The sequence below is a fragment of the Lepisma saccharinum genome, chromosome 6, assembly GCF_977018435.1.
Source record: "Lepisma saccharinum chromosome 6, izLepSacc3.1, whole genome shotgun sequence".
Classification (NCBI taxonomy): Eukaryota; Metazoa; Arthropoda; class Insecta; order Zygentoma; family Lepismatidae; genus Lepisma; species Lepisma saccharinum.
Genome location: NC_139234.1, coordinates 63,465,019 through 63,490,898, shown reverse-complemented (window position 1 = coordinate 63,490,898; position 25,880 = coordinate 63,465,019). Strand labels below are relative to the sequence as shown.

The following is a 25,880-nucleotide window of genomic DNA, read 5'->3' as shown; positions in this document are numbered from 1 at the left end:
CCTTCTTTGGAGCACTTATGTCGACTCCATAACTTTTCTTAGCCACTGAGTCGAAAGTCCCCGGCAACTAAACGTCTCAAATGTACACAATGTAACGTAACAGCTACCGAAAACCATGACCATCAGAAGCCGCAATTCAAGTTGAAATAAGTTCTTTACGTCTTGAGGATTGAATGAATGTCCATTCGTGGCAGCATTCGCAAATGTTCTGTTTTGAGTTTCACACGAACTGTCGCTACGTATGTGTAGTACAATTCTGCTTTTCGACTTTGGTTTAATCCCATAACTGAAGGATTTGTTTTTTTTATAATCAGAAACCCATAAAAGAATTTGGAGAAAATGAAACATTAATCACGAATTATGCCTTAGTTGAGTTAGCCCTATGGTACACTCTCTTGTAATTTTTAATTTATTGACTGCAGACACTATGTCCTCACTCTCTCCTATCGACTAGTCCATTTCGTCCATGCCCTACGTGTTCCCCCTTTCAGTCCATTACTATAATAATGTCGAATCTCAGTGTCTTGTCTTCTGAGTTGCGTAAATTCAATATTTTACTGAGCGTATCTCGATACACCAAAACCTGATGCAAAACTCTGCCTCAGTTCCTCCAACAAGAGAGAATTTTCTGTCCTAAATTACTAAGCTCAGCTTTCCCAATACTGAGATATCGGTTATCCAAGCACCCCATCCCTCCACCCTCGTGATTTCCCGGTCAAATCGGCAACCCCTTTCGCCCCAAAATCCTCGAACGGTGCGAGGGGGAATCCGGTTAATGAAGGGGGAAGGAGAGGCTAATCCTGGTTCTGTGAGAAATTCATGGAGGACGGATCATGTTAATTTTATCACTAGCGGTACTTCGTCATTAGTGTTGTACATATGTAATTTACAATCAGTAGTTTCATGAGTCTGCCGCTGGAGCGTGCATAATTCATCCCATAGAGATCGCAGCAGCCGAGAGGAGCCGAGAAGATCGGAGGAGCCTCCAGTCACCCGCGTGATCGGGTCGTGCGTCTTCGGGTGGCGCCGACTTTAACTAGCTGAGACGGGAATTGCTGGTGGCGACTGCAATGAACTTATTTTTTGTGCTCACGTGACTGAGAAGAATACACTCAACTAAAGTCTGCCATGTCGTGAAATTGATGCTTATCCCTTCGTTTCCGTCAAGTGCGTTTGTAATTTGCTTATTACCGTTACAATTGCACTTAACAATGAGAAATTGTCGTCGAATTGCACTTGAAATGAATTGTTGTCTTCAAACTTCACTTGAAATTGAATTGTTGTCGTCGAACTGCACTTGAAATTTAATTGTTCTCGTCGAACTGCACTGGAAATTGAATTGTTGTCGTCGAACTGCACTGGAAATTGAATTGTTGTCGTCGAACTGCACTGGAAATTGAATTGTTGTCGTCGAACTGCACTGGAAATTGAATTGTTGTCGTCAAACTGTACTGGAAATTGAATTGTTGTCGTCGAACTGCACTGGAAATTGAATTGTTGTTGTCGAACTGCACTGGAAATTGAATTCTTGTTGTCGAACTGCACTTGAAATTGAAAGGTTTTCGTCGAACTCCTCTCGAAATTAATGGTTTCCGTCAAACTGCTGTTAACATTGACTCTTTGTCGTCGGACTTCACCTAAAATTGAATCGTACTTGTCAAAATATGACTTTCTGCCAAAGTGAATTGGTTATTAAGGCAGCCGTCCATTGTCCAATTAAATGCATTCGCTGTCGTCGAAGTGGAGCGAAAAATCGCAAGTTCCAATGCTTCTGTGGCAATTTCTACCTATAACCATTGCATTTCTACATGAAAAATCACGCGTTAATTAAGACTATTTTTTTTAGCAGTGCTTAATCAGATTTCAAGTTTCGACACCGGATCGAAACAGGATATCAGGACCAAGGTTTTATCCATATGGCTGACATGTACTTGAAATATACCTCCTGGAGTATTTTGACTCTGTTTCCTGCATCGTGGTATGATGACCATAGTTTACAAATCTTACAGAAGGAATGTGATGGTGATCTGTTGAACATCGTACGTGAGAATTAATATCATTATAAAGTTTAGTTATTCACATAGCTACGGATTGCACTCACCCGCGAGTATTCTCGGTCCGGTTTTATGTCGTGGCATATTCAATCAGATTTTTTTTTCCTCCACGTAGTTGGTGATCGTCCATAGTTCCTAGCAGTTAAAGCATTGATGTGTACACACACACAGCTCTCGCTGGTGTCAAAACCTTTTCAACATTTGACCCTTTTCCTTACATTATGCAAGGCGTGCAACGGAAGAGCCACATTCAAATGATCTTTCCGTATTTATACAGTCCTAGGCTGGTATTTCTCGGAACCTGGAAACCTGTCATAAACGTGCATTTTTGAGGCTCCCGCGGATCTCGGATCCACCCCCTTGTCAGCGTTCTGCCTCATCGGCCTGTGGGCAAACAGTGGAGGACCATGAAAATATTACGAGTCAAGCACGACGCGTCTTTCTCATCCATGTATCCTTCCGCCATCCGTGCATCGGTTGGAACTGTCTAGCGCGTTTATGATTGCCATAAATTGCACGAATTCTCCTCTCCTGCGGGCACTGGCGAGTTTGTAGTGCCTGGGAGGTAACTTTGTGTGCAGGTGGGTGGAGCGAGTGGGAAAACACGGCAATTGTAATGTTCGACCTCATTAGGTGGATGATTGCATTAAAAAACTAACAGAAGCGGACTGGAAAATTGAAAGGCCTCGGGGAAGAATAAAGAAAGTTCGCTCCGGGCACAAAGGGAGTCCAAGAGAAAGACAAATGAAGGACGGCTGGTTTGGTGGTTAAATATGCATCCCTCCCTCCACCTGGTTACGTGAAAAGATTGGCATAAGAAAAAGGGGCTCTCGGGCAATTAAGGTTTTACTGCTCGGACCCCACGTAGCAGGATCGTTTGATCTTTGTTGGTTCCCGCGAATGGCAGCACAAGGGCGCTCCCGGCCAGCTCTGTCTCACGATCTCAATCATTTATTCATCGGGCTAGCTCCGTCGGCTTTTGATCTGGTTCGGCGACTCGACTGCACGCAAGGCGATTACGATGCCGCAATGGACAACGATTTTGTAATTTTCGTCTCGTTTTCCTGAATTACTTTTTCATTCTGTGCGGTGTGCATTTCGGTGACATTTTCCGCCTGACGTTAGCGATCCCAGATCATTTCTCAAGCTTAGTTCGAAAAGCGAAAAGGAATTTATTGCAAAATGTGCCATTCTCCTAACGAAATCAGGATGTACTTCTACGTAGTACACCCTGGACTGCATTTTACAGACTAATGAGGCTCTGGCGTCCAGACTCGCAGACTGTATAATCATCTGTTAGATTTATGTTCTGCGCTGGCCATGTGTTGTCCTTTTATCAGACTCATAACCATTCATCCTTATCTTCGCGATTTGACAAAATAAAAGAAAAGAGATGTAACATAATAAAATAAATCCTAATGGAACTTCCGGTTAGTCTCTGTCGAGTTACAACTTCGTGTTTCATTCATAGTCAGCTCGGCATGGCATATTTAAATTTAGTCTTAACTCGATCTCAAAGGAAAGTCTCCATACACGAGAAACAAGTAAATAATTGAAAACCAACTCTCATATAGTTCTGGACAAACTTTTATTTTATTCGCACTCGTCTTGACGAACCGTGAACCACGACATGTACGCGGATATCTTTACACGAACTGGCAACACTGTAGGGGCACGTGATGGCCCCAGCTCGTCAAGAGCGTGTCCGAAATTATAGTCAAATAATTTTGATTTAGAAGAAATTTCCAAACACTTTCTAATTGTCTAAAGTCTCGCAGGTGTGCGTCATCGAAACAGTTTTTAATCGTATCTTTGATTATATTTGCCTGTTCTACTATGGGTATCACTCATCGCAGCGAAGTCAAACACCTTTGTGTTCTGACGTCAGTGTGGAGTGCCTTCGTTGTTGGATTTGGCTTGTTAGGTTTAGTTAATTCCAATCCCGGCGAAGTCCCGAAAAATTGCTGCGTATTTATGCTAAGAGACTTAGGCCTAACAACGAACGCATTACGCACTGACGTCAGAACACCAAGACTTCGGAACGATGAGTGATACCCGTTCTATTGTACCTTTGAACATCTTGAATCCTGATTTTCCTTCATTCACCATCTTTTGTCTATATCTTACTCATGTTTCTACATTTCCTACACGTCACTTTCAACCTGTTTTAGTGGTGTTTCTCTCCCTCTACTTCACCTTCTGATCATCTTCCACTTCATCCATCAACTTCCCATTGCACATGAGAATAACCTCTCGGGAAGAGAAGCAGCCAACTTCGCCAAACCAGAGCAACCGAGTGTTAGTGAACCGGTTGTAGCTGCTTCTGGTAATCCTTTTGCGAATCGAGCTATTGGCTTCAGTTTGTGCTCTTTCTCTCTCTCTCTCTCTCCCTCCACCGTGTCGTTTACCATCCTCCCTCCTTCGCCCCCACCCATCAGCAGATATGAAATTGATGGATGTGAGGTGAGCGTAAGATTTGTAGTGGCGGACGAAGTAAAGGAGAAAGGGAGCAGGGAGAGAGAGATTCGATGGAAAATGTTTCCGACTCATCACTTTCCGAGTCGAAATGGCTCTACCACGGCAACGTGACGCCAGATTCACTGCTTTCGTCCTCTCCTCCTTCTCCCCTTCCTGCGTAGTTGCTGAAAACTCCTTTTCTACCGATGGCTCCTTTTTCCCCCCTCTCCACCAAGTATTTCTCCCTGAAGTCGGTACAAAGTTAAAACTGTAATTTTGCCTGCTCTATTAAAGCTTGCGTTTAAAACATTTAAAAAAGGTAGATTTTACTTCATTCCTCGGACAAGTGTTCGTAACAGTAACTTGGTCTTAAAGAGATGAGCAGGTGACTGTTTTTTTTTTATTATTGCATTCTTTTTCCTGTTTCACGTCTCTCGCTCTGGGTTAATTGATCTTATTTTATTCTTAAAATTAAAAATGGGTGCGTCGACGCATAGGCTGTTTGCGTCCTTTATTCATTGGAACTAGGCATGGCCAAATCCAGATAATATTATATCCGAATATCGGATAATGTTCTATCCGGATATCGGATATTGTGATATATGGATTATATCGTTTATCCGTTTTACGGGCTATCCACGTATTCTTTTATTCGACATTTTCGTATTTGACTGTACGGATTTTCTACAAATCCTTAATAAAATCTGTTCTATTCGGATATCCGTTATTCGGATTTCGTGGGCATCCCTAATTGGAACACGAGCCTCTTAACACACAAACGGCCACCTTGATAGCGTGGTGGCTAACGTTGTCGCTCCGTAATCAAGGATCCCCGGGGTCGATCGCCGTGAAGGCACATTTCATAGTGGTTGGAATCCCACTTTAAATCGTACATCCAGTCCCGAAAAGCCTATCTTGCATACAGTGGACTTAAACGTTGCGTCGGAATACAAACAGAAGCTAATTTGAGTCGAGGAACGAAGACAGAAGTCTCCACTTGAATGGAGGTTATGGATATGAACTTGTCGAGAACGACTGGCAAATCGGAGGCTGAGGGCATCCAGCACACGCGTAGACAAGGCACAACTGTATACAGGATTATTCTGACTGACGGTCAAGGCCTCCGTTTTTACGATGAGGGGTTTACATACTTTAGTAGTGCCTTCTGAGGAAGTCATCCACCACCATTGGTCTGATCGAGACAACGATGATGGATGGCTTATTCGTGGATTCTAACGCACGGCCTTTGGGTACGCAGCTCGTTATAGCACCTATAACAGACAAACTCATAATTAATGAGCCGTGTCGTATTTACAACTTTATTTTGAAAGGAGGCTAGGCCACCATCCTCATCCGATAGCACGATGGTATCGCATTTGTATCCGGAAAAACTGCCATTTGTAGTCTGTGTGTGGTCGAATGACTTCGGTTCTTTATTTTGCTATCTTCTCCTGTATCCGGTATTCTTTCTAGTATCTATATATTTTAAAATAAGCATTTTCTTTTAAAATGCAAAGAAGGATCACTATGCGCGTAGTCGAAAACGATGATACTTACACAGAATAAGACTCATAATGTGAGATGGTGTGAATTCCTCTGCTTGTTCTTAAATTCCAACCGGGCAAATTAAAAAAAAAAAAAAAATACTTCGCTTTTCTGCCACTTTTGGCTAATCACAAAGATGGTGATGGAATGAAGTATGATGAAATTGATGGTTGCTCATTCACAAATAACACCCATGCCCAGGTCGGGATTCAAACGAGAGGACCCATGGCTCCGTAGCGCGCTGTGCTATCAACTCCGCCACAGAGATCAGCAGGGCAGGTTTTTTGTGTCTGTCCTGTGCTATATTACTTTGGCCATTTCCCTGATCCTTGATGTTAAACAAGTTAGCCTTGTTTTGATATCATAACATTGGAGAACAGGGATTTTGTGTCCCGTGCGCTTTGTAATCAAGGTGTTCCGGGTTCGTTACCCGGTTTAATCACACAGTGCTTGGGATCCCACGTTAAACAGGAAGTCTAGCCCTGATTAGCCTTTATATGCATCAAGTGGACTTAAAAACAAAATTAAATAATCACACAAAATATGCGTTTGAACCGCCGTCCGCTTTTTTCCCAACACTCCACCAAAATTTTTCACAAAAGCCAAATACAGTTATAGCTCCCTAAAAACAACTCCCCCCGATAAAAAATCTGTAGAAAACCTTGATCAGAAATCGCTTCGGTGTCAGCGCGTTGGGGTGGTTGACTCGCAATCTCGGCTCTTAGGTTCCGGGTGCGAGTCCGTGATATAGTGGAACCACAAGGAAAGAAACCTGCGCAGACCCCATCGCGCTGGCGGGTGGGGGAAAAAGAGAGGAGAAAGGAGCCTTCAGAGTCGCCAACGTCAGTGTTGCCAGACCTATTGATTTCTCGGTAGGATTCCATAATAAACTATTGCTATGGCACCTCAGACGGCCAGCTCAAAAACACGTTTCCTGCTCATCTTTACTTGAACATGGAGGGGAGATGTGGAGTGGCACTCCACTCAACCCTGAAAAGTGCTGTTTGAACTGTGAAATTATGTCAAACGCTACTCAATTGTGCTAGGACATTATTTTATTACTTTTACTACATTACTATTTTTAGATGGCTGTATTTATCCCACCCTAAACTCTATTTCTATTTTAGTTATTTTACGTCGCTTTTGTGCCTCTACGGGTAAGTACGACAATATGGATGAATGAAAAACTGATGAAATGGATGATGTGACACGAACACAGTGAAACGTCCTTGCCTTACGAGGTAGAAACACTGACTTCGTAGCGTGGGCAAATTATGTTATACATGTATGTGTTTGTGGGTGTATTTCTAACAGATGGGGAGGATGGGTGACACCATAGCATAAGCATCGTTATCTTGAATTATTGAAGAAGACATGCTGTCTAATTCACCAAATATATTTCACATACGTAATGCATTTTTTCATTATGGTGCAGGACGCGTGCCCACCCCTATCGATAGCTGCACACGAACACCATCAGAAGGCAAATTGATTTGTTATTGTTAGCATTCGACTTGAAAGATTGTGGAAAATCGCTGACAACGAAAGGCGGCATGTTAGCTTCATCTGTGAACACAACTTTCTACCATTTCCTGTCATAAAAATTCCTCGCGATAATAGAGGCATCCCAACCCCTTGTGTCGATGCTGAGAAAGGGCAAATTTGAGGGTGTTTTCCACGCACCATCTAACCGGAAAATGCGGAAGAGATTAAAGATGTTGGTCGGTTCCTTCGGGCGGTTTACTTTCTTTTGTTTGAAACATGTCCACTCCTGAAATGGAGATCTTCGGTATATTTTCGCCAAACACAGGGTGCTGGGTTTAGCACCATTGTTACAAAAGTATCTGTGACGTTTACACCGTAAACAATGCGCGCCACTCCCCCTTGCCGCCCCCCCCCCCCAGTGCGCACAACTATGCCGCCCTTCCCCCCCAAGAACGTCGTTCATCCTCTTCTATTAGATCATCGGATTTTGTAGCAGAACTTCTGGTTTCCAAGGAACAACCTCCCGAATTTTTCAAATCTTACCTGGCAACACTGCTCCGAACACCGATAACGGCAGGGAAGTTGCGCGAACGCTTTGGACGGAAGGTTTTTTTCCTTGTGGTCGAGCTATAGTCCCTTTGTCATTTCTTCCGAGTCCTCCGTCGCGTTTATCTCCAAAATGGCCGCAAGTGAATCTCGGAAGATCGCTGCAGCTCCAATCACGGGGCGTGGAGCATCTCCCCGCGAAGCCAATTACTCATCGCAACAGCCCCGACCCTTCCGGGAGCAAGTGTTCTTGGGACGCCGCCAGGAGGATTCGGGGAACCTGACCTCAGCAGCGAGAGACGGAACCCGACAGCTGTTTGTGTCCCGGTTTGGGCCACTTCCGAATATTTTCGCCCGACTCTTCCAGTGGCCTGATGTCGGTGCGTGCCTTCCGATGAGACTGCGAGAAGTGAGCGATCAGCATTTCTGTTGCTTTCAATGCAGCTTCGTTGCCACCCGGAGGGGTTTATCCCAAGGAATATACGGTTTATCCGTTGCGTATGTTGGAGACTTGTCTTCCACCTGCCACATGCCGTTCGCTCATCGTGCGGGGCAGTGTTGCCACATGAAGGGAAATTTGGAGTGAAAAGGGAAATTCAATGAAAAATAGCGAATTTTCAGGGAAATTTAAGACAGACTCAACATTAATTATATTAGACATTATAAGAGATTCCAGTTTTGAAAATGAGAATTTTTTTAAAAAATTGTCGCATACTTTGTTCTGAGAGGAAGGATGGAATTTGGGTTGGTCCACATCTGGCTACCGTTTGGGGCTGGAGGTTATTGACCATTCACCCTTATGTCCCGGCTTTGGGAGTGGGTGGTTAATTGCAAAGATGGGGATGAGTGATGATATGAATGGACGACACTCACAAACATCCATCCCAAGCCGGGATTCAAACCCGGGACCACTGGCGTCGTAGCATTTCAAAGTTAAATTGTTTAACATTTTATACATACATACGAACATGGATCAACGATAATATTTATTATTATTAATTCTTTAGATGAAGGGAAAAAATGGACGAAAAAGGGAAATGTTACCCCTTGCAAAGGGAAATTGTGCTTACACATTGTGGCAACACTGGTAAGGAGGTGGGAGGGGGGTCGCCCTGATTACGGTGTTCCAGATTCAATCTTCATTCTGCATCTTTGTGTGTTAATCCAGGCAGAGTCTTGACCTTACCTCGAGTTAGAAGAAGCACTATGACGTTGTCATCTCGACCTCTAATCGTCGCGACCTACGTATGTAGCTAGTCTTGACATTGTAACTTCGCAGGTGAAATTTCCGGTTTAGAGCCTAATGTGTGTGTATGTATATATGTTTGTATGTATGTGTATGTTTAGGAATACTCAATAATGAAATAGATATTTAATGCTTAGCTTACTAATCGCATATACGTATTTAATGCAATAATAAACGTGTAAGAGTGTGAACACCCCCAAACGTCAACTTCTCTTAGACGAAGTGCCCCCTTGACAGCATTTTGCAGGTTACGGAAGCTCTGGCGTCTGGACTCGTAGCCAGTATACTCGTAAACTCTCTGTGGGTCTTGTGCTATGTTGTTTTGTTTATTCATTTCATTACCATTCACGCTCCTCTTCGCTAAAGCTGCAGGAAAGCAACCTATATACAGTGTATGCTTTTTTTTCTTTTGTGTAAAAGGGCTAATCCCAACGATGAGGATAAATGACGATTAGAGGAAATTGGTGAAGGGACACACACACACACAAAGGACCATCCCGTGCCCATTCTGGGCCTCGAACTAGAACCTTCGGTAGTTATTTTATTGCACATAATCTATGGAAATAACGCATGTATTAAGGCGACAATGTAATGTTGGTAACGTAAGGGTGATGAACTAATATAAGCGACGACACTACACCATTCTATAATCCACTTACTACATACATGTACCGATATGATGCAAGAAAGTAAGTGGGCCTCCCCCATGACGCAGTGGTAGCGTCATTGCCTTGTCATCAAGGGGTCCCGGGTTCGATACCCGGTGGAGGCACAAGTGGTTCGGATCCCACTTTAAACTGTAGGTCCAGTCCCGATTAGCCTTGCTGTGCATAAAGTGGACTTAAAACACCAACTCAAACCAAAGCAAGAAAGTAAGTCTTGGACCAAGGTGCGATGCATATTTCGTGCGCTTTTCCTTCCCGTTTCGAATCTCTGGAATATACCTATTTTAAACTCAAAGCCTATGCTAATTATTTCGCGGCATTGCAAGCCTCTGCACTGAATTCCACGAACATTGCTAGTTATGCTTCTGAAACCCCCACCTTGACGTAATTTGTCGTCTACCAATCCTCATTCACCACCACCGACAGACTCACCTCTGCGTATCCGCCTTGGATTTGAATATTGCATCTTGTGAAACCTATATGGGTTTCTATGCAAGTGACACCAAAAGTAAGCGAAGATATACAGCATGGAGAGGGGGGGGGGGAAGGAACGGGCCCCTTCAGCAATTGTTCCAGATGAGAGATGCACATTAAGCTGGACGCTGTAGACGAACCGGTTACTTCTCTTGACAGCCCTTGAATGCCACGCATTTCCATCACAAAAAAAGAAAAGGATGTTCCTCTTGCTTAGCGGACGGTTCGACTAGGAATTCCATCCATCCATCAAGCGCCGTTGTTTATTCTGTGGCCGAATTTGCATCGAACCAAAGACTTGCAAGGGTGACGCTCCGAATAACAAGAGATCTTTTTGGTTTTCGGAGAGCAGCACGCGGGGAGGTGCCGCCGCGGAAGTGAAGTTGGCGGGGAGGGATGTCGACATAAAAGGAAAACTGAGCCTTCCCTCCGAGCCATCTCTCTTTCCTCTTGTTTAACAGGCCGGAGTTTCAAACGAACTTTTTCCAATCTCTCTCTCTTGCCATCTTCTTTTCTTTTTTATTGACTGCGATTTGAATCTTGAGATTTCACGATTCTGTGCTCTTTTCATGAGAGCGAGAGTTCTCGGAAGGGCAGATTCCTGGCGTCGTCGCCGAAATAGCGTCGTAATTGCGTCCTTCTCTAAAGAGGTTCCTTCCCCTCCCTCCTTCCATCCCTCTCCTTCCTTCCGGGCCCTTTTCTGCTTGGAATTGAGTGCTAATCGTTGCCACCCACGGTTGATTCAAATGTATTGGTTAGCCATGATATTTCTCTCTCTCTCTCTCTCTCTCTCTCTCTCTCTCTCTCTCTCTCTCTCTCTCTCTCTCTCTCTCTCTCTTTTTATTGTAAAGTTTTGGCGTGACGTACATTCCATAAAAAGAAAATCCGTCTGCCGATTTCTCTTTCACGTAGTACCGCTCCGGTCCCGGCAATATTCTTTCTTCCTGAAGGAAACTTCACAAATTTCTTCTTCCTTGCATAGGTGTATTTAAAGTATTATAATCCCCCGAACAAAAGTGAATTCACAAATTGTGTCATTGCAATGACCTTATTCTACGCTGCCTTTTCCTTTTTTGAGGGGGCTCTACTTCTTTAGGCTAATCGCGAAGATGAGAACCAGGAATGGGTACCAAGAGTACCTTATAAAAATCGAGATGACTACGAGACGGAAACCTTCGAGACTTCTCCAGACGAGATCTGGACTTAAAGCTCAGCCGGACCTTTCCCGCTATTCTAAATTTCCGCTCTTTTTGAAAAACCGCTACAATATTCAAAGAACTGAAAAAAAATTACATCTGCTTAGACACGGAACTATTGAGAATATATAGGAAAAAGCGAAAGCAAACCGCATGAAGTTCACATGAATGTTCTAGAAGGAATTCTAAGCAGTTGTAATTTCTACAACTTCAGACATACCAAGTGGATATCTCCCTGCTTATTTGTAGAGAAGTCGTATATTTAGTTCGTATTAATTACAAAATCAATCCATTAGTGTAAATTGTGAGTGTGTTGCGTGCTAGAATATATCCACGATAAAATTAAGTTTTTTAAGTCCATGTTTATGCACAGACAGGCTGGTCGGGACTGGACGTACAGTTTACCCTTTGATTACATGGTGACGTTACCACTACGCCATCATAGAGGCCCTCTTGTGGCGGCTTATACACGAGCCGCCAAACAGAGAAACTTAATGGTCTCTGTGGAAGTTGGCGCGGTGACACACTATAGTTGTTATTGAGACGAGTCCAAGAACGGAAACTAGACAAGCAGTTACAACCTAAGCCGTGACCGAGACTGCCATGTCTCGTCTCGTCTCGATACAAGTCCTAACGAGGAAGAATCCTGTTTAGATTATATCATTCATCTGCCACTGGAGTCGAACTTGCAATTCGGCGTTCTTTGCTATTTTTCTTTATAACCTCCTGTTCTGCAAGTTAACGAGGCGGCAAGTGGAGGTGGAACTTGCTGCAAGGGAACTTACAATCCTGCAATTACCCGGAGTGCCTTTAGATCTGGATCGTGGCGGAGTCACGCGGTCGCCCCCGGAGGTAAGGGAGTGGCAAATCTCGGGTCAATGATGAAGGATTTGTTTTCAAAAGCGCTACCGGTGTTGCGCCATCAACCTGCCCCGATGAGCGAAGGTAGCAAGGTCAGGTGAGCGAATGCCAAAACGCTGCGCCACGCCGACCGGTTCTTAGAGCAATGTTGCAAACTTAGATGAAAAACATCCACTTCTAGGCCCTAATAGTCGTAATGTTGTTGACTTTGTTTTCAAGCCCACTTTATGCACATGAAAGTCGTGTAGTGACTGTGTAGTGGGATCCGAACCACGAACAAGGGACCCCTTTATTACAAAGCGACGACGTTACCACTATGCCATCGAGGAGACTAACAGTCCTGATACTGATGCAAATTCCCTACAATTGCATTTGACACACTAGTTTCATCCAATGTCATGTTTCGCGATATTTATGCCGATTTGTATCAAACTCTGTATTATATTTTCTTAGACATCTTCGCAGAAGGAAAAAAAAAGTTCAGATAAACTTTCTGAAAATCAATGAACTCTTCCTTTGCATATTGATATTTATTTGCACATCACGAAAACATCATACTTTGATGACACCATTAAAAGTCGGTGGAATCGTTATAATTCAGATGCCCCCTTGACTGTACAATTGATCAATCACCACAGAGATGAGGTCATCCGAGGTAGAAATTGTATAAATCTGTATCTGTATAAATGTCAAGGTAAACATATAAAGGGAGCCACATTTTAAAACACCTGCACCGAAAAAAAATGTTTTCTTGGAATAGCCAAGAAATAATACGTATTGGGAGTTCTGCTGTTTCATCTTTATCGTCTAAAGAGGCACAAGCATAAAATGCGACAAAGGTAATCACTAAACGTTTGCTTTCCCTGCTCTCGGCGATGGAAGATAGTGTAAAAAAGTTGGAATGCAGCCGTGCTTACAGGGTGTGTGAATCGACAACGGCCTTTTCAGAAAATGTCATTTTCTGTTCCTGCTAGGTGTGGTCCCCTTCCTAGTAGGGCCCCAGCAAGGAATGGACGTCCCACCCACCTTCCACCGTGCGGGAAACTGGAACCTCTTGGCATCCAGCACCTCTTAAAGCCGTTAACCTTCAAGGGATCAGCTCTCGCTCAAATTGTAATTAGTGTCTCTTTGAGGTAATGTACTACATTCGATGCAGATGACCAACTAATCTGAAGCAGTCGCCCTACACTTGCAAGCACACTCCTTAAGCCTAACTCGTGTCATTACCGAAGCAGGTAAGCCTTCCGTCTGTGTCTACCAGTTTAGTTGAGTTGTAGTTTCCTTTGAAATTTAGTTTTAGACATAGAACGTCTTCCAGCATGACACCTGCAATTGTTGTTAAAACAAAATGTGCTCGAGGAGGAGGGGCCCTTGACCTCTTATAAAATTCTAGGAACCACGCCATGGTTGAGCACGGGGTTCCCTCTCGGGATCTCGCAACAGGGGGTTCAAGGTTCGAGTCCACCTATGTGCTTGGCGTTCGTTTGCGAGTATCCATCAATTTCATCCAATTTTTAATCATTCTCGACATGGCAATCCTGGCCTGGGCACTATTTGTGAGAGTACTTTCATCAATTCATCATAATCATCACTCATTCTCATCGTCGCGATTAGCCAAAAGTAGCAGAAAAGCGACGCTAAGTAACAAAAATCAAATAAAGTACAATGTGAGGAATAGAAGTTTACAGAGTTTTGACGTCACATCTTAAGGTAGGCTTATACTTGAGCATGCAGCGTTTAACCTGTAGTAATGAATGGAAGAAACTGAATTGTGTTGCGTAAGGATAAATTATATCTTTAGATCGCCATAAATTGGTTTCCCATGTAAAAGAAATCAAGGGAATCCTGCATTTGCCTCATGGTAGATGCGCAGAGAATTGAATAATAAACACAAAACTAACGTGTTACGTTCCCTACGACAAGATGGCAGCAATGGCAAAATATTTGCGGATTGTTTCTTGGGCGGCTCGGAAGAGTTGAAGGGCGAAAAAAGTGTAGCCTTCGCGTTGTGTGGGAATTTAACCTTTCCCCCGCAGCATCTTGCGTCATGCGTTAGAAAACCATTACCCTCCTATCGAATGCTGCGTGTGGTGTAACCAGTTACGTTACCACATAATGAATGATGCTGTCCCCATCCCCTTACAAATCGAGAACAGAAAAAAAACTGGTTTTCTATGAGTGACAGACCTTCATATCGTTTTCCTGGTGTTTTTTTTTTTGTATGTGTTAGCCTGATAGCGAGACAAAAAAGGGGATTTCTTTAATTACCGCACAAAGCCAGAGTATTTTCGGATACTCCAGCTGTTTAGTAATTTTTAACTCTATATTTGAACTCGTTATTATACTTATTGCGGCGCTCGAAATAAGCACGTGATGGACAAGAGTTCGTCATCATTTCGTGCCCATCTAAAAACGCCACGATATTTCATCAGGGGTCCCGACTTCCAATCCCTGCCTGGTCATGGATTTCTTTGTGGGTGTGCGTTCATCAATTTCATGATCATTACCCTCCTCATCCTCATCGTCGCGATTAGCCAAAAGTGTAAGATAGGCGATGCTAAATAACAAAATCAAATTAATCAAACCACTATGTTTCAGTAATTCCAGAATAGTAAATTAAGATAATCTAAATAAAAATAAAGTTAACTAACTAACTCTCTAGCCTTCTTAAACCCGAAGGTTTATGGCTGCAGCAACACAGGCCTTCCATCTGTCCCTATCTTGAGCAAGATCTATATACTCTTTTCCATCCCTACCGATTTCCTTTAGGTCCATTTCAACGTTGTCCCTCCATCTTCGTCTTGGCCTTCCTACTGGTCTCTTACCATCAGGTTTCCCAACAAGAATCCAGTAAACTCCTCTTTCCTCTCCCATTCGTGCCACATGGCCTGCCCACCTAAGACTTCTTGATTTAATTATTCTAATAATATCTGGACATGAATACAAATTATGTAACCTTCTCCACTCACCTGTCCCCTCATCCCTTTTAGGTTCAAATATATTCCTAAGGATCTTATTTTCAAATACTCTCAATTCATGATCCTCTTTAAGTAAGGGACAAAGTTTCACACCCATATAATACTACAGGCAAAATTACTGTTTTGTATATTTTAACTTTTAGTTTCTTAGATATTAAACGAGAAGACAAAAATTTATGAAGAGAGAAGTAACATGCATTCCCTGAATTAAGCCTACTTTTTATTTCCTCTTTAATATAATTTTCATTTGTTAATATTACTCCTAAGTATTTGAATTTGGAAACTGGTTCAAACAAGTTGTTATCAATAATTGGATTTTGATTATTACCTAACACTTGGTTTCGGCCTGTAAGCATGTATTTAGTTTTCTCATTGTTAACTTCCAAACCTATCTCTTTAGCAGATTTGAAAAATATTTTAGCATTATTCTTAATTGTATTTATATCATCCCCTAATAAGTCTACATCATCTGCATATGCTAACAACTGAGTCACGCCATTTAATTTTAGTCCTTCTTTAGTTTCTTTTACCTTCCTAACATCATATTCTAAGGCAAAATTAAAAAGCAATGGAGATAATGCATCTCCTTGTTTTAACCCATCATGAATTGTACATTTGTCAGACACATTAATACCCACACGAATTTTACTTTAAAGTTGTCGATAATCTAAATAAAAATAAAGTTGTCAATAGTGACTATGGATATAATACAAAGTACGTCGGAAATTTGGCCCAAAAGAGATGCAGATGAGGAAAACAATTGAGATGAAGAAATATTAAACAGGACACACTGCAGCAAAGAATATTTGGATTCGATTCGCACAAGGGGAGGGAGAGAGAGAGAGAGGGAGGGAGGTGACGAATTGATAATAAAAATGATGGCAACTTGGTAACCATCCAAAATGATGAACCAACAATACCCCCCCCCCCAAAAAAAAAACACCAGCCTTGATTTGATGCATTTGAACTATTGTACGTGAAGTGAGAATGGTTCTCGTAGTTTATACACCGAACTCAAAAACACGAGAACATAGTCATAGTTCAGTAGAAAGCTCTTGAGAAGTCGACAGACAGACAGGCAGAAGTGAGTGGGTGGTTTTGGTTTTCAATATCAATAACATCTCAGAATTGATAAAAGATCAAAGGGACGAAGACACAAATACTAAGAAACAGGTGTCCTCTTGCTCGATATTCGAACCAAGGTTCCTGAAGTTATAGGATTTTACACTAACACCTGAGCAACGGAAACGTACTCGCATTATCTTTTCTATGTAGAAAAAATAGATATTTCGACCCTTGGAAGCGTCATTCCACGTAGTACACCCTGGATTGCATTTTGAAGACTAGTGAGGCTCTACCGTCTGGACTAACAGTCAGTATAATCATCTGTGGAACTTGTGCTTTGTGCTATCCTTTTGTCTATTTAATCTGATCATTATTCATCGTTATCTTCGCGATTAGCCAACGTGGCAGAAAAGCGAAGTAAAATAAATAAATTCATTCGTTGGATATTTTTAATAAGCTTTTTTAACATGTCAAGTTTACTGTTCATGGGAAAAGTCCCATTTTCCTAAGCCTCCTTTGTTTTTGTTCAGAGCGTTGTACAGGTGGAATACGTAACGTTACTTTCCGAACACCCCTTTACTCTGTGGACGTGTAAAGCTATGCTGTAAGAATCAGGAAGAAGAAAGGGTTAACCAATCAGCTCCTGTAGCAAATTGCAATTCAAGGGTGCAGTAGAAAAACGGCCGCTTGAAATCTACGAGGCGTAGACCTTGATTCTTTTCCACGTGTTGCAGAGATCTCATTCTCTCAGCTTGCCGGCGGAAAAAAAAAGATCTGCACATGCGAATAACTGGCTTTCCCAAGCTCCGTGCTGTGACCTAAGGATGCGAACGGGGAAAGTGACCTTGTCCCCCCCTTTCCTCCTCCTACCCCCCTCTCCCGTCAACCAAACCGATTTTGTAGAGTTGCTCCATAAGCTGGTTTCCACTCCGTGCTGGATAATGTAGCCTTGATTGTGTGGCGATTTATTTATATTCTAATGTTGAGCTGATGGCTTGTATAGTAATCTTGGCGCTTTCTTTTCTTGTTACGTGTTCTTGCGAACTAACTTATACGAGTTACGCATGCCACCTTGAAGTAGGTACTACTACATGGTTGCAATTTATTCACATTCAACTGAGATTTTTCAAAGTGCGAGTCCATGAACACCCAGATAGTGAGATTTGTTATCGATAGACTCGATTTCAGTATAAACTACACTCTGTCCCGGTAGTCTCCGGAGTAAGCGAATTGAAACAGTCTCTGCGCAAGTAATGACTGGAGAGGGTTCGACCAATGAACGAGTGAGACGGGAAGTGAGTGCATGGATGGAAAACGCGGTTGCAGCTACCAGGAGATTGCAGCAGCGTGCATTGATTTGCTCGCTTTCGCCCCTTGTCTACCGTTATGCGCGGCCTTGCTCCACAGATTCCCGAGACAGAAGTGAGAACATTTTGGCAAAAGTTTCATTCAAGATTTCCTCCCCATTGTGATCAGCACAGCCGCTGAAAATGGCATCGTTTAATGACTAAGAACATTACTAAGGCATTCATGGAAATCATGGTTTGGAAAAACTTTGATGCATCCCACCAAATCTCAAAAACCAAATACTTCAAGGTCATCTGTTTTAACTTTACCCCATGGGACGGAAATTTCGCCATACCGAAAATGTTTGCTACTTGTTTGAAACTAAATAGAGGTCTCACTGTACTCCTTTAACATTTGAAATTTCCGAAGTACCCCCGGCATTCTCTGCGGGACAAAATAGCACCTCCCGACTTTCCGCAAACGTTGTGGTAAAGTGAAATTGACAGTTTGCGCAATTCATTGTTCTTTTGCACGTTATTAGTCTGTTACGAAGTTACAGACTGGTCCTGTATACACAAGAGAGGATGGATATAGTTTCTTTCTTGCCTTACGAATTCGTTATTGCACTGAAACGTGTACCCTACTAATCAGCTATTTATATTTTTTCTGTGGGGATCAGTTATTCAGATCCCAAAACAAAATATCCGGAATATTTCCAAATATTATAAAGCTTGCAACACTGAAGATGAAGGGCTTTCATTTTTTCCCCATGGGAATTAGTTCGAATATTGTAAGGAGCTGCACCTTGAAAATCAGCACTCTTGGAATTTGCTTGTGATACTACGGTACAACGTTTTGAGATGTTAGGGATTGGTAGAAATATATAGTTTGCAACACTGAACTTCGAAACCCGTCTTTACATCATTCCACTAACCTTTCGTCTCTCGGCTAATAAATTGAAAAGGTGTCTTTTGATGCACCCTGTAGTCCGCTTTGATTTTTCCTCTCTTCTTCCACCCTTCCGTCGCTATCAGCTAACAATCTTCTTTCGTGGCGACAGCTCAACCGCTTCGTGACCTTATTACAAGCTGAACTCAATTTAATGGCTGATTTCGGCGCTGAGGAGCTCAGGGGCACTCGTTCCATTTTCCTCCGTTTCCTCAAGATTGGATGAGGCGCGTTCTCCGGAAGTCCCTGATCGCCGCGCTAGGCCACTTACTTATTCCGTCGATACCTGCCGCTCAACAGGTAGCTTTTTGGTTTCCAAGGGCCCGGCGGATGGAAATGTGGAAGGCGGTTTTTGCAATGCGACGAGGACAAAGTGCAAAATGAGTAGGAGAATATAGGTTTATGATTAAGCAAAGAATCGTGCACACAATACGACAGAAAGGGAAAAAAAACAAAAAAAACGTATGCACATGATGGTCAATCGAAATTATACTCGCGAACACGAAACTTGGCGGGCATGGGCGCTGTTGCCACATCGATCAGTTCGCAACGGGATTTGTTCGGGGCTTTACGACAATTTATAGCTGTCCGTTTTTGTCATAATGCGCGATATTTCTCTGAGAGATCAGGGATGATGACAAAGGATCTATTTCAAGTTGGAGGGAAAATTGGCGTTTGGACTTGGCAACGCTGCAATGTTTCGCGAGAAAAAAACATCCGTTATTGACCGTCGCTCGATTTGGCAACAACGCACTTCTGCCCAAACGTCCAATGTCCTGGCCGCTGGTATAGATTTATATTTTAAAGTCGGAAATGTGGCAATAGCATACGCAACTGCTATAGTAGGTCCAGGAGTACTGGTTTAATTTTCTTCGTAGGAAGAAAAAGTTTGGTTTGGAAAGTGTGTTTCACGTCAACATTATGGTAAGATCGCCAGTCGGGACGGCCTACAGTTTAAAGGAGGCACAGATCACTGTGCAGGGTGGATCCACGGGAAATCTAACCTGTGACTTTCTTTATTACAAGGCGCTGCCACTGCGCTGTCGGGGAACCCTGGAGGTACAGGTCACTTTGGCTTCTGACTGTACATTGCCGCGCATAACGGCTGAGAAGAAGAAAGCAATTGGGCGGAGCAAAGCAGTGCACGCTGCTGCAAACGGCTGATAGATGGAGCAGCGTTGTTCCCTTCATGCAGTCTCCTTCCCTCTCTCACTACCTGTTTTCGTTCGCTTGTTCCAGATTCGTGGAACAGAGTTTAGTGCTGCTGGTATAGTAGCTTATTATATAATTTTCTGGATTTCATTCCAATGTTGGAGAGTGTATTTTGTTTTTTTACGTCACCTTTTGCCTATTTAGACCGATCACGACTATGAAGATGATTAGATGAGATTGATGAAGGGACACTCAAAAAGGAAAACCAACAACCACGCCAGAACTCGTACCAGGTGTCACCAGTGGCGACACTCGACCACCAAGACAACAAGAATAAGATGTGAATGTAGTACTTTGGTTACGATGTGATCCAAAACTGGCGGGACCTGGCGCCGAGCGAGGTGATGGGTCAGCTAATTTCGGAGGATGGGAAGGGAATTGTGCAGGAACGGAAATTTCGAAAGCTTCCGAGTGTGGCAACTTCCGAGAACCAGTTAAGCGGCACCAGGCAGGAGCCAGGTAAATAGGAATGAAGTGTGCGAATGTCATACGGTCGTTCCGGTGCCTCTCCCGTAACCCTCGTGACTGAGTTTCTGCGTCATAGGTGTAATTGAGGATGGAAGCAAGAAGTACCTGGAAGTACAGATAGGACGCGCGCGATATATGCTGCTAGAAACCCTACCCTCCTCCACATTTTCCCATATGGATTTAATGATCAGTTTGTAAAATCATTATTGCTGCGGTTACGAAGAATAAAAATGCCAACCTCCGTTGCGTAGTTTTTAGCACAGCGCACTACGACGCCAAGGGGTCCCAAGTTGGAAACCCGGCATGGGTATAGGTGTTCTTTGTGAGTGTTTCTTAATCAATTTCATCATGTCACCACTCATTCTCAGCCAATTTTTTTTTTTTAGATCGACGTAGAATGAACCAACAAACCAACCAAAAACAATAACGAAGGGATGATGCTACGAATCTTAGAAAGTAGAGAAACTTGAAATATAGCCTGTCACCTGATGCATAGGTGGATGTGTCTGCTTATATCGTAACGCGAATGCATTGCGCCACTAAAACTGTTGGGCTTCGGCATTTGCTATAAAAAATACCTTGGAAGGTACGTCCTGGAGTCGTTAAGGCTCCCTTCGAGCAGTCTCGACCTATAGAAGAGGAGAATATTCTTTGAATGCTGCACTGTCTTTTTATTAACGTCACTTCTATATCCCCATTAGGTTAATGTATGAACACGTGAAATGGTCAAAAGAACAAACACATGCTCTATGTTCTGGGTTAGAATTGGCATATATTCTAACCCAGATGAACCTATAGGTTTCACCATAACATAGGCATATCTCTAGCTATTGCACTTGAAGGATGGGTGGATTTCTGAGATTACCGTAAGCGACACTCCAATCTGAATTAATCTGTCTATCCCGTAACAGTCTCGACAATTCATCAGAGAAGTTAGTTAGTTCCATAACGAGTAGAGCGGTATTAATGGATACACATCTAGACCTCCCAAAGAAGAAGAATGAAGGAAATAGGTGTGTACAAGGAGCTGAGGAAGAGGATGTTATGAGGGTGACTGTGGAAACAAGAAAGGGCAGAATACAAATGACAAAAAAAAAATGATACGGAAGGAGTGACCTTTTTATGAATTTCCAGAGAAGGCGCAAGGTTCTATTCATGTGCAGAAAACTAGTGGTGGCAATTGTGGGATTGATAGATAGTTTCAGCTATTGAGATATTGGATAATGAGTTTCCAGTAATCTCGGAGGACCAAACCTTTTGGTCCAAGATCCATGATGCTTGCTTTATGTAAGTTCCAAGGTGCATTCATAGCATGAACCATGGCTTACCGTGAGTTTTGAAGTATCCTTGACTGTGTTGTATATCTTTATTGCACCAAAAGTGACGTGAGATGACCTTGTTCAAGGCTAGCGAAGGCACATGGGTCCCCCATCAACCTGCCGCTAAGATGGCACCTGTGACGCAACGTTGAGGCATTTCCAGCGACGCAGGCTGTTTTCGTAATTGCAGTGCAAAGTTCAATTCCTTCCCTTTTCGCGGAACGAGGTCAACACACTCTTTGTTTTGTAATGCTTCCTTCCACTCGCTGCAACGGATCTTCCTGACCAAGGACAAAGATTTCAAGTTCGCCAGGTTACATAACAAGGCCTCGCGGAGTTTACGCGGACAATTAAACATTCGTACTACGCAGTAAACGAAGTCTTTTTTTTATTTCCTTGCCAGAATGTGGCGCTATCGGTTGCGTTGATCTTCTTCGGAACCGCGATGTTCTGGGTTCAAATACCAGGAACCTACCAGTTGTCAAGGGGTGGTTGTTTTTAGGGATGTTACCGAGATGGCCTTTTAACAATCGAGATAAGAACGAGACCAGACCCTTCGAGACGAGCCTGAGGCTTAGTGTTCGAGACTCCAGATATAACAAGCGGATATCTACTTCATTATTTATCATTTCTATACTTATTAGTAGAGGCCGGAAGTTTGGCAAAATGCCTCTTTTTATCTACTGCATATATTGATAAAATTTTTCCGGATATACGTTTCGAATGTTTTGGAAGCCTTTTCATTTTGCCTATTTTGCCTATTTGGGACCCCACTGCCTATTTTTAATTATAATGCCTTTTTTTTGCCTTTTTCAATGAAATTTGACAGTTTTTTTTTAAAAAAATGTGTATATAAATTATTTTTATCCCAAAAAACGTTGTTGGCATTTATTTTTCTTCCGTTTATTATGTGAATAATTTTCGCCTTATTTAAGTAATATTAAACTCACGCATGTTTCAACATTGCTGAAGGAGAAAAGTGTGAGAAAAAAGTATTTCATGCTGAGTCAGGATATTGCCTTTCGGTTAACATTTCTTGTGCATGATTGACTGCTGAAGTGGACAGGTTGATTTCGAACACAAAGAAAATATTTCTGAAATCTCCCTCTCGAACCCGAAAATTTCAGGAAGTTGCGATTGAGCTCAGTTTACCTCAGCAACCAGTCTTGACGAGATAGGGAACCTGGATATCAGCAGCTATATAGTATGCCAACAACCTTCAAAAAATCAGTGAGGTGATCGATCCTCTTCCAGAAAATGAGGCGGCTTCAATTCGTGAAGTGAAAAAACTCCTGTGCTATTCAAGTTTACTTTTGCACATTATGGTGCATTGCCAGAGACAATTACAATTATAGCATCCATGAAAATCTTCGAGGAATCTATGCAGCAGATGATGGAAGTGCCAGGAGAAAAGGGGTCAGCTGTTGCGGAAAAGTGCTAACGGGTAGTGAGTGCAAATGAGGACTTGAAACAATTGAAAACAATTTGTGATATTCTAAAAGATGAAAATGCTGTTACCAAAATGAGTCAAGCTACATTAGCTTGTTATATGTATGCTCCAATAACTTCTGTCGAAGTAGAAAGATCATTTTCTATTATGAAAAACATTCTCTCTGACAGACGACTATCAATGAATGTTTAGAACTTAAAAAGCACCTTGTAGTTATGTGCAATCAAGACGGAGAAAATCGAAATGCTCTTCCCAATTTAGATTTTAACATTTTGCCAGAAATTATAGATAAAAGTAAGCGACTTCTAAATGTGCCTTTTTTCGGTTTATTTTGCCTTTTTTTTATTTTTAGTGCCTATTTACCACATTATAAATGCCTTTTTGCCTGCCTATTTTAACGAAAATAAATGCCTGAACTTCCGGGCTCTACTTATTAGAAAGTCTATTCACTAGCAAAATGAACCTAGAGGCTTCATTCATTTCGTTCATTCATATAAGCAAACACAATAAAATCCATATCATCTGCATATATCTCTACTGGCAGTTCTGAGCATGTGTTGCGCGGTTGCACATATTCAGGATAAAATTAAGTTTCTAGAGTCTTGGTGGTATCGTAGCGAGCCGTCAGATCAGCAACACTTTGTTCTCCCTAATGACCTCTGCACACTGTGAAAGTTTGTACGGTAATACTCTGTAGCTATAAGCTTATGTAGAAGTTTCACCAAAAAATATAGGCTCGACCAAGAAGATTCGGACTAGGGTCTCTGGCACGCCGTGCCATTGCTCTACTAACTGAGCTTCCCTTTCGCTGCTTTACCTGTGCCATTGCTCTGCTAAGCTAACTGGTATGCCAGAGACTTTGATCCTAGTCGAGCCTGCATTTTTCGCTGAAAATTCTAAATAGTGTAGAAATGTGTGTGCCAAATCGTAATCTGTACATGTTAACGATGAGGATGAGTGATGATGTGATGCAAGTTATGAAGGAACATCCATGTCCAGGTCAGGATTCGAACCCAGGATCCCTGACGTTGTGACGTGCTAACCACTCCGCTTTTCAGCTCGATAAGACACTGAAACTCGGCCAAGTCACGTCTTGTATCCAGTTGTTGTTGCTTTTCATTTTAATTTTCTTCTTCTCATGTATACGTTATTACGAAGAATGTGAGGTTATGATCATAACTAGAGACCGGATTTTAAAGTGAATTCCTTTTTTTATTTTTCAACACGATCATGGAATAAATAACAACAGTGTTGAAAATTAACTTCAGCCAACAAGATTACATGGTTTTAACTTCCCTTTTTAGCCCACATTCCCTTTTTTCCCCTTCTTTAAAAACATTTTTCATGGTCCCATTATTGACGATATATCAAAAACTTTGTACGACTGTATTTTCCAGAAACAAAATATTCAAAAATTGTCTATTTGGTACAGCTAAGATAATAGAAAGAACAAGCGCCTTCTACCCTACCTTCCCTTCGAGTGTGGGGAGTTCGTTGCAGCGATTGTTGCAACAATGCGATATGGGCTTACGCAGCAACAAACGCATTGTAAGCGGCACTCTGTTGAGTTGAAACGAAAGTGTACTTCTCTGATAGATTTAGACTTTTATTGTGAAGTCTTTTAGAATAATTTTAACTTTACTGTGTGACAGTAAATGCGATGACTCTAGGATAATTGCGATGAAGCCAAAATCACGGACAATTGCAATGATTTTGACGGTAATTTTACAAATTAATGGTAAGACAATTTCGACGATCCGGACCTAACCTAACCTATCCAAAGGCGCCACAGAGCTAATAAAGCTGTAGAAGGTTGGAACAACAAAATAAATAGGTTGCTTGGAAGACCGCATCCAAAAATTCATGAAGTTCTGGCCTGCCTCAAGAGCCAAGCAGAAGACACCAACATCAAGTACATGCGGATGGAACTTAATGTAGAAGGTCAGAAAAGGAAGAAGCGTGACATTAAAATCGACGAGTGAGTTGGAAAGTGTATTCGAATATATGAGGAAACGGACGGGTGACTTCAAAAAAGGTGTCTGTTGGCTCTAGCCAATGTTGAAAAACTTGATTGAATCAAATTTCCAGCCGAAAATGTCAATATTTCCCGTAATTCTCTCGTAAGAGGTATTATACGGGGTGTTAAGGCACCCTTCAATATGGTAGAAGATTTAATATGTCATCGCAATTGTCCGGCTACCAATGCGGTAAGCTGTTTCAAGGAAGATTTGCACTCCACTAAAAATATTATTTTAAATGAAAACACAATTTATACCATTCATAAAAAAGGGCAATTTATACCATTCATATATAAAAAGGGATACATTAAATGTCTTGGATTTTTTACTTTACCTTGTGAAGTAAAGCAAAAAATTCAAGAAATTTAATGTATCCCTTTTTATATATGAATGGTACATGTTGGGTTTTCATTTAAAATAATAAACTAGTCCTTCTCCATGTCCCTTTTCTTTGGGCAATAATTTTCCATTTTTTGTCCTTTTTAGAGTAAAACTTTTCCCTTTAAAATCCAGTCTCTAATCATAAAGCTGCTTTATTCTCTTGATGAATTTCACATAAAAACTCGTCGTCATACTTATTTTAACATGTGTAACATCGGTAACAAG

The 25,880-nt window shown here is 42.1% G+C and overlaps 1 protein-coding gene across 1 annotated transcript in view; it reads left to right on the top strand.

The window, feature by feature from the left end:
* foxo (forkhead box, sub-group O) overlaps window positions 1-25,880 on the top strand; it is a 508,267-nt gene that overhangs the window by 386,790 nt on the left and 95,597 nt on the right. The window lies entirely within an intron of this gene.